We start from the raw sequence: 9,716 nt of genomic DNA on the forward strand, positions 1-9,716 counted from the left end.
TTCAGTCAACTTCGTTCTCTACGCTCACCCCAAAATAGTCCATCTCAAGATTATTACGCGACCAAAGAAATAATTTGAAAAGGGATTCGTCTTGAATACCAAACCCGAAGTGAAGTTTAATAGATACACGGTTATTTGATTTATTGACTACAATTGTATTTTTTGAAGGGGCGTGTCGTGAAATTTTTAATATAAAAATATTATTTTAGATTTTCACGTTTCTTAACTTCGTCCACACTACAGATAAACGACAGAAGGCAGCTTTATTTAAAAATTTTTTATTGCTTAGATGGGTGGACGAGCTCACAGCCCACCTGGTGTTAAGTGGTTACTGGAGCCCATAGACATCCACAACGTAAATGCGCCACCCACCTTGAGATATAAGTTCTAAGGTCTCAAGTATAGTTACAACGGCTGCCCCAGCCTTCAAACCGAAACGCATTACTGCTTCAGGACAGAAATAGGCAGGGCGGTGGTACCCACCCGCGATGACTCACAAGAGGTTATACCAGCAGTAATTACGCAAATTATAATTTTGCGGGTTTGATTTTTATTACACGATGTTATTCCTTCACCGTGAAAGTCAATCGTGAAACTTTGTAGTATAATAGTATATTAAATAGTAATAGTAAGTATACATTTTAAATGTATTATTTGTAAAGAAGTCAAATTTTTTAAAATCTTTCCACGCACTACTGTGGCGCGTGTGTGGCGCCAACTTAGTTGGGTACCTTTTAGCGGATACTTTTTAACATACTAAGATGTTACTTAACTCCACCCTCCATAATTAATTAACATCAGACTTCGCTGCAAATACCTAATCGTATGCTACGTTCACCCATACAACATGATGCCTTTTTAATTCCCATTTATATTCCTTTTTATATTGTAGTATCAATGGCAAAACAAGCAGAGTAATATTTCAAAATGTCACGCCACCCGTGTTTCTTTCATAGTTCTCACTCCGATAGGCCCGCGCTCCGCCCACAGATTAGTCCAACTATTTGGAACATCTGTCGTTTACAAATAGCCTGAATGCGTTTGACATTTAAGAGAAAAGCATGACCATATTCGAAGGTATGCTACTCATGAGTTCCAACTAGGATATTGTGCTTATTTTTATTCCTAAACGAGCAGATGTAGATGAGAGATATAACGCAGCGTTAGGCGATAGTCTTAATAAAGTAATGAAACAGTTATCTTGTCTTTTGAATTGGAAACAATGATTGCTTCGACCCAACAACACACTAGGTTACCTTATAGTTAGTCTTGATAAAATTTCAAATTTCCCAACTGTCTTAGCACGTTTTATTGTCTTGATGAATAGGTATGTTTTGTTTGTTTGTATGTTACGTCATCTTTGAAACGCGTGTGATGTTAGTAGTGTCTCAGGCAGAGCCTCAGAAACCCATATTGCATTTCCAGAGATCTTTTTTGCCACGTACTTTCCGGCTTTGGAATGAGCTCCCCTCTACGGTGTTTCCCGAGCGCTATGACATGTCCTTCTTCAAACGCGACATGTGGAGATTATTAAACGGTCGGCAGCGGCTTGGCTCTGCCCCCGGCATTGCTGACGTCCTTGAACGACGGTAACCACTCACCATCATGTGGGCCGTACGCTCGTCTGCATATACGGCAATAAAAAAAGCGAAAAGAGGTCTCTCACCAGTCGCAGTGAAGTCAAAAAGCGACCTTCTATCTATGGGCTTCTATCACCACTTAACTTTTCTTTTCCTACCTAAGTTGTTAGCTTTGACAAGTTATGCAAGTGTAACCTCGCGAGTAGGTGAGCTCACGGGGCTCTAACCTGAGGACGTTGCTAACATTAGCCCTAGCAAGAGCAGATAACATGTACCGTGAATGGATTAATATGTATATAGAGAGGAATCAAAGTTCACCGTAAGACCAATTCAGTCCGTGAAGTCATTAGCTTCATAATAATCAAATTATGTTTTCTAGTTTCCAGCAAAATGCGCAGTACGGGGGCTCCGTGTCACCCCCGAGGGGCGTGTCCGCCATTATTCGCCCCCCGAAATCTGAGTTATTACAGATATTAATATATTTTTGTTGTTCCCTATAATTGTATTACTCACTATTAAGGTTTGGTCGTTGCTTTTTTTGTTTTATTTACATTTTTCACTAGAAAAAATTCAAAGTATTTTCATGAGTAATTTTTTTTGTCCGGACATTTTCTATTTTATGACTTTCAATTTGTTCTTGTATGAAAGGTATGGTGTGTAATATAATTTGGCTATTTTATTACATTTTTAAAGTCAGTACGCTTTAAAACGGTGACTTTCACACTATGCCATTTGCTGATTAGGTGGATTTTCGAAGTATAATCTGCTGGGAACGGCTGGGAACGGCTGGGCACGACTCACTGAGAAAATCCGGTTCGAAACTCAGTTTGCCTATGGGATTGCTGCGTGGAGAGCAAACTTAAAGCCACGCCAGGCCTTTTTATTTATTACAAATCGGTTTATTTTATAAAAGATTAGCGAATGTATCGATTACGTTCGCTGCAATGAACAATAAAGTATTTCTGGCGGGCCGTCGTCGCGTCGGGGGCTGTGACGCGGGCGAGGGGCGTGGCGGCCATTTGTCGCTAACTGACGCGCGAATTTAGTTTTTGTTGTTGGCGACACTGCTTTTAATTCGTCTTTTGTGTAGTTTTTTTTTATAGTTTACAACGCCCTGGCTTTTATTGTGCTATATTTTGAGATTTTATCGTATTAATAAGATGCACAATTTCGTGCGTTCTCAGGAGATCGAAGGTCCCTGACTAGCCTCGAACGTAGAACTGTTGGCGAATGGAATCCTATAATCACGAATAGTCTAGATGCACGGCAGAACCACTGCCTCTAACTTAGTACTTTTTTTATTGCTTAGATGGGTGGACGAGCTCACAACCCACCTGGTGTTAAGAGATTACTGGAGCCCATAGACATCTATGACGTAAAAGCCGCCACCTGCCTGGACATATGAGTGTTAAGGTCTCAGTATATGTATTTACAACGGCTGCTCCACCCTTCAAACCGATACGCATTACTGCTTCGCGACAGAAATAGGTAGGATGGTGGTACTACGGTAGTAGGTAGGTACATGTGCGGACTCACAAGACGTCCGACCACCAGTACTTACGCAAATTATAATTTTGCGGGTTTGATTTTTATTACACGATGCTATTCCTTCACCGTGGAAGTCAATCGTGAACATTTGTTGAGTACGTATTTCATTAGAAAAATTGGTACCCGCCTGCGGGATTCGAACACCGGTGCATCGCTCAACACGTATGCACCGGACGTCTTATCTTTTAGGCCACGACGACTGCGTCAGATTTTGAAAATCTTTTGGCCTGAGACGATCACTAACAAAGGGCTGTGAAGGATCACCAAGCAGACACTACTTAATAGAGAATACACAGTCGCATATTGTAAAAGCCCGATACCCACCTATCCAAGAGAGCACTGACCTGGAAAGTGACTGGCAAAAGGGAAAGAGACCATCCCAGGACCACTTGGCGTCGCTCAGAGGAGCAGGAGCGTCTTGGCCATGACATGGGAGGACCTAGAACAGACTGCCCAAGACCGATATAAATGGAAGAATTTGATTCGAGCCCTAAACCCCAGCAGAGGGTAATAGGAAAGAAAGAAGAAGTATTTTTCTCATAAATACTGACAATAGAGCAGTTTAGTTTTAGTTTTCATTGTATTTTGTATTAATACATAATTTTATCTTACTTTACAAGACAAATAATATAACGTAACTGGTAAAAAATAAAAAATAAATATTGCCAAGATGATTAACAATAAAAATACTAGCTGACCCGGCAGACTTCGTAGTGCCTCAATAGATAGCTAAAAGATCTAAGCTTTTGTATAAAATAAACTTAAAACAAAGAAAAGGAATCCGTCCGACGGGGACACTTCATATTTTCATATTTATCTACCTTTTAAACCTTCTCTAGACTTCCACAAATAAATCAAGACCAAATTTAGCCAAATTGGTCCAGCCGTTCGCGAGTTTTAGCGAGACTAACGAACAGCAATTCATTTTTATATATATAGACTAGCTGTACTCGCCCGCTTCGCTAAGCATTTAACATTAACAATATTATTTATTGTCATTATTATTAGGGAGTCCAACACTCATCTAAATATTAGCCTATCCATTAAGTACATGTATTTTCTACATGGATACCAAGTTTCAAGTCAATCGGATGCACGGTTCAGTAGTTATAACGGAACATCCGTAAAAACCACTGTAGATTTATATTAGATAGATAGATAGTTTTAGAAGATTAAGTACATATTAAACTTTTAATACCCTCTCCTGTAAAGTTAGTAAGTTCTGAGATTACACAGTTTCAATGCGAGAAGACAAAATACCTACACGATATATTCTTAGCTCGTCTGAGTGAATAAATGAATTCATTGTCATCACGGTCTGTATGTATCCCCTAAGCGGCATCGTCGCCCGCACAAATCACGTGATATAATCCGCGTGCCGATTTAAATCCATTTTCGTGTAGCGTTTTGTAATGCTAATGCGCGCAGCAAGGGGCAGAGCGCGTAGGGGTGTGCCTATATCGATATGTTTCTCATCGATATTTTTATTTATCATTGATTTGTGAATAAATAATGCTGAGTTTCAACGGTAGCCAGCGGTTTGGCTCTGCCCCTGGCATCGCTAACATCCATGAGCGATGGTAATTACTCACCATTAGATAGGACATATGCTCGTCTGCTTACAACGGCAATAAATCTCTTTTTCTCCACCCTATGCTACTAGGTGGGGTCGTCACAGCTAATATTTCTCTTCCATTCTCTTCTATCAGCCGTCATCTCAACACTCACTCCTCTCTCTCTCACATCGTCATTCACACACTATCCACGTCTTCTTCGGCCGACCTCTTCCCTCTCTACCTTGCACTACCATTTCCATACATCTCCTAGTCACATGCATCTTCTCTCTACGCATCACATGTCCACACCACGCTAACCACCCGCTCTTTAATTTGTTAATTAACAGGGCTATTTTCACACTTCCTAAATAAAAAATAAAAAAAGAAAGCTTGTTTACGTGTGTCACGATATTTTTTTTTATTGCTTCAATAGGTGGACGAGGTCACAGCCCACCTGGTTCTTAAGTGGTTACTGGAGCCCATAGACATCTACAACGTAAATGCGCCACCCACCTTGAAATAAAAGTTCTAAGGTCTCAATGGTCTCGAGACCAAATATCTAACTTTTTTAGTGACAATAAACATCATCATCATCATTCTCCCGCCCTTCTCCCAGTCACCTGAAGTCGGCGCAACATGTTTTCTCCTTCCGCACTCCTCGATCATAAACCATTTCACTCCCCTCTTACACTTATTACATTTTTACTGGTGGTAGGACCTCTTGTGAGTCCACACGGGTAGGTACAGCCACCCTATCTATTTCTGCCGTAATGCGTTTCGGTTTAAAGGGTGGGGGGGGCAACCGTTGTAACTATAATGAGACCTTAGAGCTCATATCTCAAAGTGGCATTTGCGTTGTAGGTGTCTATGGGCTCCGGTAATCACTTAACACCAGGTGGGCTGTAAGCTCGTCCAGCCATCTAGATCTAGGCAATAAAAAAAGGATATATTCATTTTTTTTTTGTGTAGTCATAGTATACAAATATCTATATTTTTAGGAATCAGAAGTGAGAAATCAATAAAAAAAACAATTGCCAGTGGCCTAACCTTATCTTATTGAAATCACGAATCTCGAGTGACTAAAAGAAAAAACATATGCCAAATAACAAGCGATTCACAATTAACGAATTAGATGGTCAAGTACACAGAAAATAACACGACAGAATGTTAAGCAAATAGGTCGACAGAACAAGTTTAAACAAAATGGCTCACGTATACCGAGTAGTCCGCGAACGTCCGTACCAAGCGCCGGTCAATGCTCAAGTCACTGAGTCACTTTTTTTTTTATGATTGAAGGATTACTGGTGGCCCGGAGGCCTTTCCAGTTTCACCAGGACAGGTGGGCGAGCAAAGGCTCAGCCAGGAGGGGTGGGATTTGCTAACAGCTACCCGAGCGCCTCCGAAGGAGACCTAACAGCCCAAGAGTAGCTGTTTCGCGAATGAATCTACAACCGGATCGGAATCGCGACCCGCTGAGAAGATCCGGCGAAAAACTCAGCGAGCTGATTCATGGGTTAGGTTGCACGTCGAACTCTTTGTCGAGTTCGACGAGTACGGTTACCGGGGTCCCTAAGCCTGCTCCTAGTGTTAGAGCTGAAGGCGTCTAATGCAAAGGTTATTGGATCTGATGGATCCGTAAGGACGTGTCTAGGGCGTCGACGGTGACTGGCTCCTGCGTGATCAGGATTCGGGGAGTAGTCAGCGTCGGCAACGATAAGGCGATTATCATGATGCATAGCCTTATCGAAGTACCGTTCCGACGCTGACTTCATGTATTTCTGGATAGATTCGAGGCCCAGGTCGTCGTGTAGGTCAACGTTCCTCACGAACCACGGAGCTCCGACGGCTAACCTGCAAAAGCGGGATTGTAGAGATTGGAGGGTGTATATGTGTGTGTGGGCCGCGTGAGCGAACACCACACTCGCGTAAGTCATGACGGGGTCACTGAGCTGCGCCAAATACGGTGCTTTTATAGGCTTACTCGGTATAGTGCGTTTTCGCTAGTGGGGGTACATCTAACATTTTAGCTAGTGGGAGTTTATCTAACAATATATTAATATGCGAAGCAAAAACTTTGTACCCCTTTTTACGAAAATTGCGCTAAAATTACCCACACTTATAGAGAATATATAGAAGGAGTCCAAAATGATTTTTTTTATTATGCATAAAAAAATACATGAAATCACTAAAAAAACATTACACACACTGCCATGTATTTTAGAGAGGAAACCTTAGAACTCATATCTCAAGGTGGCATTTACGTTGTAGGTGTCTATGGGCTCCGGTAATCACTTAACACCAGGTGGGCTGTAAGCTCATCTACCCACCAAAGTAACAAAAAATTAAATAAAAAATCTATCGATAAGTTTCTCTGTCTCGTCCCTATACCGGAAAGTGGATAGACGTTGCGTAAAATTCATAGTCGACTTTTCCTCCCTCGGTGTCTGACAGCACGCCGCAGCCACTCAAAGTTTATCTGTTTATTGTTATTATGAATTTATTAGCGGAGCCCCGTTTTGAAGCCCAGAGTTCTTGGCCAGATACTATTCTGCTCTTTATCTTTTTTTATTTTATTGCTTAGATAAGTGGAGAAGCTCACAGCCCACCTGGTGTAAGTGGTTACTGGAGACATCTACGACGTAAATACGTCACACACCTTTTTTTTTTTTTTACGCTGGGGAATCCCTTTACGGATACCCGGTCCGGGTGGGTAACGAACCGGGTTATGTCGGACTCCGGCGCCTCCTGAGTGGAAGAGGGGGACGAGAAGGTCCTCCATCTCCCCGAATTCCTCGTAAGAGACTACGCCTTGAAAAAGGCGCGCGAAGCACTTGCCCCGCAGAACGACTACCGACTAAGCCCCATCGAGCTCCACCACACCGGCTACACCAGACCTACGGTACCGCAGTGCGCGCCGAAAGTCCGCCTTCGCCGGTACCCGTCCTGATGATAAGACGGGATTTCATCTCCGGGAAAATCCCGAAGGACGTCATTTCGGGAGATACACCGTGGGCGGCGCACAGGAGCCACCTTGCACCGCCCCACCACCGGACCGACAGTCGAGTACCGGGCGCCCCCGCACCCGCCACCTGATAGTCCCTACGGGGGCTGAGCGGGAGCTTCACGCCCGCGCCGGCCATCCCGCCTTCTGCGCTGAGGTGCTGAAGAGGGATCCCACTCCCTTTCACGCTCCTCAGCCTCACGGGACGCCATTACCAGGTCACAAAACCTGGCCATGGCCTCCCACGAGCCCTGATCCTCTAACATGCGGGCGACGACAGCCCGCAGGGAGAGGTTTCTCCCCAGCACCGCGACGAGATCTCGCCGCGAGTGCTCCCAACGCGGGCACGTTTCGAGCGTGTGCTGCGCGTCATCGTCCGGGTGCCCGCACTGGTGCCAGCCCGGACGTCACCCACCCTGAGATATAAGTTCTAAGGTCTCAAGTATAGTTACAACGGCTGCCCCACCCTTCAAACCGAAACGCATTACTGCTTCACGGCAGAAATAGGCGGGGCGGGTACCTACCCGCGCGGACTCACAAGAGGTCCTACCACCAGTAATTACGCAAATTATAATTTTGCGGGTTCGATTTTTATTACACGATGTTATTCCTTCACCGTGGAAGTCAATCGTGAACAATTGTTAAGTACGTATTTCATTAGAAAAATTGGTACCCGCTTGCGGGATTCGAACATCGGTGCATCGCTAGATACGAATGCACCAGACGTCTTATCCTTTAGGCCACGACGACTTCAATCTACTCCCAATTAGACCACAGACTTTAACAATAAACAAAAGAGGATATATGCGTGTGTCTGTCAAAAACATGGTAGTGTGTGTAACGTTTTTTATTATTGATTTATCCTATTTTTTATTTATAATGAAATTATTAGCATTGTGCACTCCATCTCTATATTCTCCATAATAAGTGTGGGAAATTTCATACTCCTCCGTTCGCGCAATTTTCGTAAAAAGGGATTTTTTTATTTTTTGCTCTTTTTTTCTGTTTTTTTTTTTTTTTTTTTTCGTAAAATGGGATACAAAGTTTTTGCTTCACGCATATAGATTACAAGCCACACAACTTCTCATTTTTATTTCTCGACTCAGATCAGCACCATAATTAGGTTAGGCGTTTTTCTCGAACTCACAACACGCTATATACCTACCACGAGTTACCATAGTTTAAATGCTATCTATGTTCGTTGTGAACACTAATATCGGAGCGGACGTATGATATCCTATTTTTTCGTTAAGTTTACCTCAAAAACTGGCGCCATCATTAACACATACAGAATAATAAAATCGAATAGGAAATCACAGCCAGATTGAAAAAAAAATTTGTGAACTGCATTGTCTATGAACGAGACGGACGGCGCCATGTTGATTTTTTTTTTAAATATAAATATTAAAAAGATATTGTGTTAGTTTTTTTTCGTGTTTTCCGTTAGAATTCTAATCTTTTTTGTTTTACACAATATAAAACGTGACGTGAACTGTAATTTATCTGTGGCATTGCGACAATGGCGGACAAACTCATCTGTAGACAGCCGCCATACTGATGGATTTTAATTACAGATTATAAATTGCCACTTCATTTTGTGTTCAAGTTTACTTAAAACCAACGAATAATACTTATTATTTATTCGTAGCTTAAAACCAATTGAATATTAATGACAAAGTCAAATACGTACATCGAATTAATAATTCAATTTTTGTATTCTTGTTCGTAAATTATACAGACGCTTTGCCTCTTATCGGGGACGGCGGGCGGAGCATGTCGGAGTCGAACCGACTAAAACCTCCTGTCGCTCAACAACCAACGTCCAAACCTCACATGAGACAGAACTCATGAAAAGGCTAGGGGGGGAAAGTGAAGTGTTTAGTGCGGAGCGCATCTCTCCCATCACCGTCCCCTTCAGGACGCCGGACTGGCGGTCGTCGGCGCCACGACCACCAGCCCTCTTGGTCGGCAGGCTATCCGGTGCCCGCCTAGATGGCGCCGGTTAGAGTGACTTATCCTACGGAATACCCC

Source organism: Bombyx mandarina, chromosome 02, assembly GCF_030267445.1.
Source record: "Bombyx mandarina strain Sakado chromosome 02, ASM3026744v2".
Taxonomy (NCBI): Eukaryota; Metazoa; Arthropoda; class Insecta; order Lepidoptera; family Bombycidae; genus Bombyx; species Bombyx mandarina.